This window comes from Ranitomeya imitator, chromosome 4 (genome assembly GCF_032444005.1).
Source record: "Ranitomeya imitator isolate aRanImi1 chromosome 4, aRanImi1.pri, whole genome shotgun sequence".
Taxonomy (NCBI): domain Eukaryota; kingdom Metazoa; phylum Chordata; class Amphibia; order Anura; family Dendrobatidae; genus Ranitomeya; species Ranitomeya imitator.
In genome coordinates this window covers 675,718,101-675,728,319 of record NC_091285.1, presented here as the reverse complement: position 1 = coordinate 675,728,319, position 10,219 = coordinate 675,718,101, and positions in this window count along the sequence as shown.

Genomic DNA, 10,219 nt, shown 5'->3' with positions numbered 1-10,219 from the left:
AGTTCAGTGTTTTTGTGACTCCCTGACCAGTCCCCTTAGTGAAAGACAGGTGAAACTGTACAATATTGTGGTCGCTATTTCCTAGATGCCCGACCACCTGCAGATTTGTTATTCTGTCAGGTCTATTAGATAGTATTAGGTCTAAAAGTGCTGCTCCTCTGGTTGGATTCTGCACCAATTGTGAAAGAATTTTTCTTGGTTATTAGCAGAAACCTGTTGCCTTTATGGGTTTCACAGGTTTCTGTTTCCCAGTTAATATCCGGGTAGTTAAAGTCCCCCATAACCAGGACCTCATTATGGGTTGCAGCTTCATCTATCTGCTTTAGAAGTAGACTTTCCATGGTTTCTGTTATATTTGGGGGTTTGTAACAGACCCCAATGAGAATTTTGTTACCATTTTTCCCTCCATGAATTTCGACCCATATGGACTCGACATCCTCATTCCCTTCACTAATATCCTCCCTTAAAGTGGACTTTAGACAAGACTTTACATAGAGACAAACCCCTCCTCCTCTCCGATTTTTACGATCCTTTCTAAACAGACTGTAACCCTGTAAGTTAACTGCCCAGTCATAGCTTTCATCTAACCATGTCTCGGTTATTCCCACTATGTCAAAGTTACCTGTAGATATTTCTGCTTCTAGTTCTTCCATCTTGTTTGTCAGGCTTCTGGCGTTTGCGAGCATGCAGTTTAGAGGATTTTGTTTTGTTCCAATCTCCTCGCTGTGGATTGTTTTAGAAATGTTCTTACCTCCCTTCTGAGTATGTTTTCCTGGGTCTTCTTTGTTCGAGTCTAATGTTTTTCTTCCCGTCCCCTCTTCTTCTAGTTTAACGCCCTCCTGATGAGTGTAGCGAGTCTTCTGGCGAATGTGTGTTTCCCAGGTTTGTTGAGGTGTAGTCCGTCTCTGGCGAGGAGTCCATCGTACAAGTAATTCACACCGTGGTCCAGGAATCCGAATCCTTGTTGTCTGCACCATTGTCTTAGCCAGTTGTTCGCATCAAGGATCCTGTTCCATCTCCTGGTGCCATGCCCATCTACTGGAAGGATAGAAGAAAAAACTACCTGTGCATCCAGTTCCTTTACTTTCTTCCCCAACTCTTCAAAGTCCTTGCAGATTGTCGGTAGGTCCTTCCTTGCCATGTCATTGGTGCCAACATGTATCAGAAGAAATGGGTGGACGTCCTTGGAGCTGAAGAGCTTTGGTATCCTATCGGTCACATCCTTGATCATCGCACCTGGAAGGCAGCATACTTCTCTTGCGGTTATGTCCGGTCTGCAGATGGCTGCTTCTGTGCCTCTCAGTAGTGAGTCTCCCACCACCACCACTCTTCGTTGCTTCTTGGCTGTACTTTTTGCTGTCACTTGTTGCTGTGTGCCCTTTTCTTTTTTGCTTGCTGGTATTGCTTCATCCTTAGGTGTGCCATCTTCATCCTCTACAAAGATTTGATATCGGTTCTTCAGTTGTGTGGTTGGTGATTTCTCCACGGTCTTCTTGCTTCTTTTGGTCACATGCTTCCACTCATCTGCTTTTGGAGGTTCTCTGACACTTTTTTCACCTTCTGTGACCAGTAGAGATGCTTCTGTTCTGTCTAGAAAGTCTTCATTCTCTTTGATGAGTTTCAAAGTTGCTATTCTTTCTTCCAGACCCCGCACCTTTTCTTCTAAAAGGGCCACAAGTCTACACTTCTGACAGGTGAAATTGGATTCTTCTTCTGGTCGATCTGTGAACATGTAGCACATGCTGCAGCTCACCATGTAGGTTGTCACATCTTCCCTTTATGGGAGGTGAGGACACTTGAAAGTTACAAACAAAATTAAATATTTTTAAATAATATATTAACTATAAATAACTCTCAGTACCCAGCCGGGTATTCTACCAAGTGCAAACTCTGAACAATAAGTTAACTTTTCCTTTAAGGGCGTAAGCGCTGAACCCACTAAAGGCCTACCATAAAATACTAAATAACTCAACTTTTCTTTCCGTTCTAACTTCCCCAATGCAGGACCGCCTAGCTCCTTGGCTGGGCCTACTGTCATTGTACCGACCATCTTTCTACAGTTCTCAGGAGGACTCTCTCTCTAACCCCTACGGGTTCACTTCAAGCTTTCCTGTCCTCAATCTTTATTAACATTATCAAACTTTATTAACTTCCAACATTATTAACGTTGCAATCTTATCTAAGGCAATATGTCAATATTCCCTTTAAGAGGGAACCAAGTCTCTAGAAAATAGTGCAGATTCTCTCTCTGTCTGCAAGTCCACTGAAAGCAAGACCTTCTGCGTCATGTCCAGAAGCATTATCTTCGCAAAGTCTTCTTTCGCTTGTAAAACCAGTAGGGAGCACTTTTAAGAAGGTGCAAACTATATACAAAGCAGTTTTGAATCATTCACCGTCCATGATCCGGCAGTCTTTGAAACAATGATGAACTTTGTGCAAAAGTAGAAAAAGAAATAGAAAACAATAGGGATCCCGGGTAAACAAAGGGACCCCTTTTAGAAATAACCCTGGTCGGGTTTAAAGTAGCAGCAACAGCAGGAAACACTTAACTATATACATAATCGGATCTTCGAGGTTTAATGCTGTAATAGGTGACACGACATTAGCCGGTGGCGACCACATCCCGGCCGGGGAAGATCTGGCTCTGTGTCCAGCACCCGAGCGGTGATGCCGGTGGCAGACTCCGCAAGCAGGGCACCACACGCCAGGGTGGTAGTGCTGGGTCCTGTGGGGTCAGGGGAGTCCCGCCACCATTTTCGGTCGTGATCGTAGATGGCACAACCACTAGCGCACAGCGTTTGACTCTCTTGGCATACCACCCTCGCTCACTCCAATGGCGGGTGTAGGTCACATGGTCCCCTCTGTACAAGTTTTGGAGTGGAGGTACACTGCGGGACTGGGGTTCCACGTTGCAGCTAGTCACATAGACCTCGGTCAGCAGCCCCTCCTCTAATATGAAGCCACTACCCCTCCCCCGGTGGAAGGCTAGCACAATCCCCTGTTTTATCAAACTCTCAGGGCAGCAATTGACGAGGGGCACCCGTTCCTCGGGTCGGACAGTCTGTTCCATTCGTTCCCGATCTTCCCATTGCGAGATCAAGCTTCGCCTATACTGATCCCAGGTGAGCCTGATGACATAGGAGCCCTCCTATCGGGACCTGTCTGGTTGAAAGTGGGGAGCATTCCACTCAAAGACCACTCCCCTGGGGCTGATGTCGATCGGTATACCCAGAGGTGTCGGTAGTGGGGGCAGGATCCCCTTCATGGCGTAAAGGGCCGCCACCACGATCTCAGTAGCGGGAGACCAGTCATCAATGGGCTGGGGAGCGGTCACCGGAGCCGGAGCGGTCAGTGGGGCAGGGGCGCTGTTGGTACCTGTGTATGCTGTGGTTCCACCGATGTCGGTCGGCTCCGCTGATGAGGACGCTGGAGTCCGCTGCGGCCCTGACCACGGCTCACCCCGGGCGGCCTTCCTGCACAGCTCCGACTTCCATTTCCTCGCCGTCGCCGACCCCCCGTCTGGAGTCGGGTGGTCCAATGCCTCCTCCGGCGACTCCAGGGGATCCCCTGTTACGGCAAGCCCTGGTCCGGCTCCGCTGGGCTGCGGTGCTCCCGGGTCATTTCGTCGTCGTTCAGGTACCCGCTGGTCATCAGCTCCACTCCTGGGTCTGCAGCAGCACACACACGAGGCTCCGTCATTTTCTGGGGTTTGAGCTCCTCCATTCCTGAGCTCGTCATCCTGCAGCCGTAGTCGGAGTGGGCGGATGCTGCTGTTCGCGCCGTTTTCTCGATCTCCTCCCATGACACGCCCTCCTTCTTCTCCTGCACTCCTAGTGGCAATGGCGGCGGTTTTGGCGGGAATCATGCGACAATCAGCAGTACACAGTCCTTGCAATAAATCACAGTCCAACACATTTCAATCACAGTTCCAAGGCACACATGACCCAATTCTTCAGGCTTTAGTATGATCCTGTTCGTGACGCCAAGTTGGATCGCCCCCAGGCACAGGGCCACGCGTTTCGGTACCGGGCCTCTCTGGTTCGGTTCTGAGGCTGTCACGGTGGCTAGACCCGGTCCGCGACCCTGCTAAGGGGCGTCCAATAAAGGTGGGTACAGTTTGTCAGGAGTTCGTGACGCCACCTGTGGTGTTCGGTCAGGGTGACCGACGCTGCTGTGGGGTCCGCTGCTGTGATGGAATGGCAGCTGGATGGTATACCTTCCCACAGGTGAAGTATGTCCCCAGGGCTTCCCAGTAAGGTGGATGATGATGGTGTGAGGTGCAGGCAATAACGAGGACACAAGGTTGCAGTCTCTTTACCTCTTTACTGAAGACTTCAGGATCCTCAGTCCAGAGCACGTTTAACAGGGCTCTCAGAGACCGGCCGGTCTGATGGGCACTTCCAGAGTTTCCCTCACAGATGGAAATCGTTGCCCACCACTAGCGCCTGTGTGTTGTAGTCCTACCCTGCTGAGCATTCGGAATAGTCCTCACAACTGCTGTTCTCATTCGTTCGTTCTCTACAGCTCTCTCTTTAGTTCCAGATGTTACTAGTTTCTCGTCCCCCAGGTATATTTTGGCTAGGACGCACCCGTATGACGGGAAGGCTTGGAGGTCTTCTGGGACCCTAGAGACGCCCCTCTCCCAATGTTGCCCCCTATGTCTTCTTAGGAAATTTAAGGTAGACAGCCAACCTATAATTAACTGTCCTGTGGAGTTTGAAGTAAGGCCTGAAGTCAGTTACTCCCACGGTGTTCCGGCCACCGGCTACACGCGTCAGTAGGATGTTGCCTCGGTCTCACGGCACGACTCTTACTGGTACTCCTTTTTGCTTGATCTTGTTTACACTGTTCCACAATATCCTTCCTTTCTTATCTCTTTCTCAGGATACCGCCGCAAGGTAGTGCAGGCGCGGTTCCGTAACGTTCTGTTCTGTTCGCTAGGCACCTGCCAGGTTCCCACGCCTGACAGGGACCCCCCTGTGCCTTCTCCCTGCAACACCCCCTGCCACGGGATGTTGCCTGAATCCAACCCAGTCAGCTTCTGACTAACTTCCTCCCCAGCCCCTAGTTTTACCAGTGTGAGGAGTGGCCCAATAAATAAAGCCTTTTTCTCCCCCTAGTGGCCGGAGTGTGAAGTGTAATGTGTTCTGGTGATACCTGGTCAGGAGAATTCCTTCAGTGCCATCAGACGTACCATCACTCCCCTTAGTGGCAGAGTGTCATACTGCAACGACCAGATCTCTGGGGCGCTTCACACTCATCTCTAAAAAAAAAAAAAACCTAATTTACCGTATGTTTTTTACTAAAAGAAGCATGTGACTTAGGCTACTTTCACACTAGCGTCGGTACGGGCCCGTCGTAGTGCGTCGGGCCGACGCACCGACGCATGCTGTGAAGTAACAGCACAACGGGGGCAGCGGATGCAGTTTTACAATGCATCCGCTGCCCCATTGTAAGGTCCGGGGAGGAGGGGGCGGAGTTCCGGCGGCGAATGCGCGGTCGGAAAAAGCGGACCCGACGGACAAAAAAACGTTGCAACCAACATTTTTGGGTCCCGACGGACTGCAAAAACACGTCTCATCCGTCGCACGACGGATGCAACGTATGGCAATCCGTTACAATGCGTCACTAATGAAAGTCTATGGAGAAAAAACGCGTCCTGCAGTCAACTTTGCAGGATGCGTTTTTTTTTCAAAACGACGCTTTGTGACGTGCGTCGAACGACGCTAGTGTGAAAGTAGCCTTAGAAATTAACTTGATCATTTCATATTGGCTAAATTTAAGAATCCATATATGTTTTTGGATCTTTTTTCTGTGTTCTTACAATGATGGATAACAGAAATCCATAATATCGGTAGTCTAAAAAAAAGTATTATCAACATTTAAATGCTAAAAGTTACACTCTTTAAGGCCTTATTCCAGACATCCATTTTTTATGTACATGTTCGTTCTGTGGTTCTTACAGCTATAACACATACCGATTATAGTCCATGACGCTTGGTGACATATCTGTTTGTGGACTCGGAAGAAACCAAGAGAAACACTGATGGCAAAGCCTGACACATGGACCAAACACTGATGACAAACATGAATGTCTGAATGAGACCTCATGCATATAATGTCCTGCTTTCTAATTTAGTTACTATTTGTCCTGTTAAAGACAAACAATTGCCCCCTGAGGGAAGCAAAAACAACAGTAACATTCTAGCATTGACCTGGCGGCAGGGCCAGCATTAGGGGCAGGCAGACCAGGCAGTCGCCTAGGGCCCCCACTCATCCAGGTGCCCCGAGCCAGTGCCATGCTGCTAATAGTGGCACACCACGCGGCCGCTATGGGGCCCCTGAGATATAAGGGCCCGGCGTCACCCCCCCCCCACTCCCTCTGACTCAGCATGTCCCAGTAGGGGAGCTGATGAGACATTGAGATGCTCTGCAGAAGCTAGAGCAGCAGCGGAGAGATAAGTATTGCGAAGTATTGTGTGTGTGTGTGTCTGCTGAACTATACAGTGTGTGGGGGACTGCACTATACTGTCTGTGGGGCTGCATTATACTGTGTGGGTGTGGGGGCTGCATTATACTGTTTATGTGGGGGGGCTGCGTTATATTGTGTGGGGGGCTGCACTATACTGTGTGTGGGGGGCTGCACTATACTGTGTGAGGGGGCCGCACTATACTGTGTGTGGGGGGCTGCATTATACTGTGCATGGGGGGCTGCATTATACTGTGTGTGGGGTTGCACTATACTGTGTGTGTTTGTGGGGGCTGCATTACACTGTGTGTGTGGGGTGGATGCACTATACTGTGTATGTGGGGCTGCTTTATACTCTGGGGCAGCATTATACTCTGAGGGGGCTTCTTTATACTTTGGGGGCTGCATTATACTGTGTGTGTGTGTGGCTTCATTATACTCTTAGGGAGCTGTATTAGGGCGGCATGGTGGCGCAGTGGTTAGCACAGCAGCCTTGCAGCGCTGGAGTCCTGGGTTCAAACCCCACCAAGGACAACATCTGCAAAGAGTTTGTATGTTCTCTCCGTGTTTGCGTGGGTTTCCTCCGGGCACTCCGGTTTCCTCCCACTTTCCAAAGACATACTGATAGGGAATTTAGATTGTGCGCCCCATCGGGGACAGAAATGATAATGTGTGCAAAATGTAAAGCGCTGCGGAATATGTTAGCGCTATATAAAAATAAAGATTATTATTACTCTGAGGGCGCTGCATTATACTCTTAGGGTGCTGCATTATACTTTTAGGGTGCTGCATTATACTCTCAGGTGGCTGCATTATGCTCTGAAGGGGCTGCACTATACTGTGTGTGTGTGTTTTTTGGGGGGCTATAATGTGTGTTGGGGTGCATTATACTCTGAAGGTGCTGTGTTATACTCTGTGGGTTGCATTATACTCTGAGGGGGCTGCATTATGGTCTATGAGAGAACTACACAATACTCTAAGAGTGGCTGCAGTATGTTCTATGAGGGGTGCTGCATTATACTCTATGGGGAGGCTGCAGTATACTCTGAGGGGGGCTGCAGTATACTCTAAGGGGGCTGCATTATACTCCATCAAAGACAATGGAGAGTGCATTTTACTATATGTACTATATGGGACCTGCATTATGCTGTATCGAGGACTATCTGTAGCAATCATTCTTCCTCAACCGGAGTAAGGGTAGGTGCAAAAGGTCAGTAAACAATGTGGGTTGGGCTCTGCAGACCTGTGCAACGTCAAGATGTTACAGCATAGTGGATGGGATTTCAAGAAATCCCATGCTCACTATACGTGCACTGACATCCTTGGCTTACCTGTGGAGACGGACATGCGGCCCGTCTCTCCTGACCGTAGCATGTCTATATCTTGCGAAGACGCTAGTCTCTGCAAGATAAATTTCACCTGTACAATGTATTGGACGTGGTGTATTCGCACGGTTCAATGAACACATGCGGAATCACCTGCGTTCAATAGCCGGAAGCATTTTGGACGCAGCGGACATGTGCTGTGTCCAAAGCGCTGCCAATTACTGAACGTCTGGACCTACCCTAAAGAGGCCGGGAAACAAGCGTCAAACAATTTCAATATAGTTGATCACGCTCGTTTACCGCCCTGAATTTATCACTTAAAAATACAACAGAAATGTTTCTGTGCGATATGTGAGCATTTGGGGTCCCACTTTAAACTTTTGCCCAGGGCCCGACTCTGTCTAAAACTGGCCCTGACTGGCAGATGGCTTTATGAGCAATCAGCCTGATCTGATCGTTTAGACAGTGGTCAAGAAAGGCTTTACTCCTGCCCCCTGAGTATTGACTGTAGGACACAGGTATGATTTGCAGCAAGATTCTTTTCCTAATGGTTTCTATGCTAGTGGTAATAATTGAGGCAATAATACAGTAGCAGGAGTGGGATTGAGCTCTGTTTCATCAGATTTAATATAAAAAAATTACTAACTAAGAGATAAAAATTTAATGTTGGCAGTCATAAGGACGGCTCATAACGGGTCTGTTTCTGCACAAAAGCCAGAAAAGCCAAGTTGCATCTTTTTATTGTCTCAGTAGCACTAAATTAAGTGGCATTTCCTCATCCAGTACTGATAAGACAGGTTAAAATATATAGATTGCAAAGAGGAAATTCGATTTACTAGAGCTAATAAACGTAATGTAGATATTCCGGGATTTAACCCCTTCATGACATGCGCCATATATACAAGGTGCTGTGGGAGCTGCTTTCCCACAAACCGTAGTACATATGGACCACCGCAATCAAATGAGGGTGCCAGCCCTATATAAGAGCTGACACCCTGCAGCATATCCCACAATCAGAGCTAGCATCGATCTCGATCATTTAACCCCTCCAATGCCATTGTCGTTAGTGACAGTGACATCATTTGGCATCATCTGATCCAATCGGCACAATGAGATGGAGATCAAGTTGTGCCGATGGTCTACATGGTGACACCGGGCTGAAAGATGGCTGCGGGACTACCCAGAGAAGGTGGCCTGTAAGTTCATGCTAAGAGCAGGAGTGACATGCCTCCTCCCTGTTTGAGAGATGCTGATCTAATGCAACAGCATTGCCGAGTATAAGATCTGCGATCAGGGCAAGGAAAGTTGATGTCCCATCCTGGGACAATGTAAAAAAGTTTAAAAACGTTATTAAACTTGTAAAAAAATGTTTAAAAAAAAACAACAAAATAAAAAACAAAGAAAGACAACTATTAACCCCTTTCTGCCAATGGACGTACTATTCCGTCCATGTGGGGTGGGCCCTATTTCCCAAGGACGGAATAGTATGTCCAGCACGATCGGCCGCGCTCACGGGGGGAGCGCGGCCGATCGCGGCCGTGTGGCAGCTGCCTATCGCAGCTGACATCCGGCACTATGTGCCAGGAGCGGTCACGGACCGCTCCCGGCACATTAACCCCCGGAACACCGCGATCAAACATGACGTGTGCCGGCGGTACAGGGAAGCATCGCGCAGGGAGGGGGCTCCCTGCGGGCTTCCGTGAGCCCCCCACAGCAACGCGATGTGATCGCGTTGCTGCGAGGGTCTCCTTATCTCCCTCCATGCACCAGGCCCGGATCCAAGATGGCCGCGGGATCCGGGTCCTGCAGGGAGGGAGGTGGCTTCACAGAGCCTGCTCAGAGCAGGCACTGTGAAGCCTGCTGTGCAAACTGTCAGATCACTGATCTGTGATTTCCCCCCCCCCTCCGGGACAAAGTAAAAAAGTTTAAAAATAAATTTTCCACACGTGTTAAAAAAAAAAAATAAAAAATCCTAAATAATGAAAAAAAAAATATATATATTATTCCCATAAATTCATTTCTTTATCTAAATAAAAAAAACAAACAATAAAAGTGCACATATTTAGTATCGCCACGTCCGTAACAACCCAACCTATAAAACTGTCCCACTAGTTAACCCCTTCAGTAAACACCGTAAGAAAAAAAAAAAAAAAAAAAACGAGGCAAAAAACAATGCTTTATTATCATACCGCCGAACAAAAAGTGGAATAACACGCGATCAAAAAGACAGATATAAATAACCATGGAACCGCTGAAAGCGTCATCTTGTCCCGCAAAAAACGAGCTGCGATACAGCATCATCAGCAAAAAAATAAAAAAGTTATAGTCCTCAGAATAAAGCGATGCAAAAATAATTATTTTTTCTATAAAATAGTTTTTATCGTATAAAAGCACCAAAACATAAAAAAATGATATAAATGAGGTA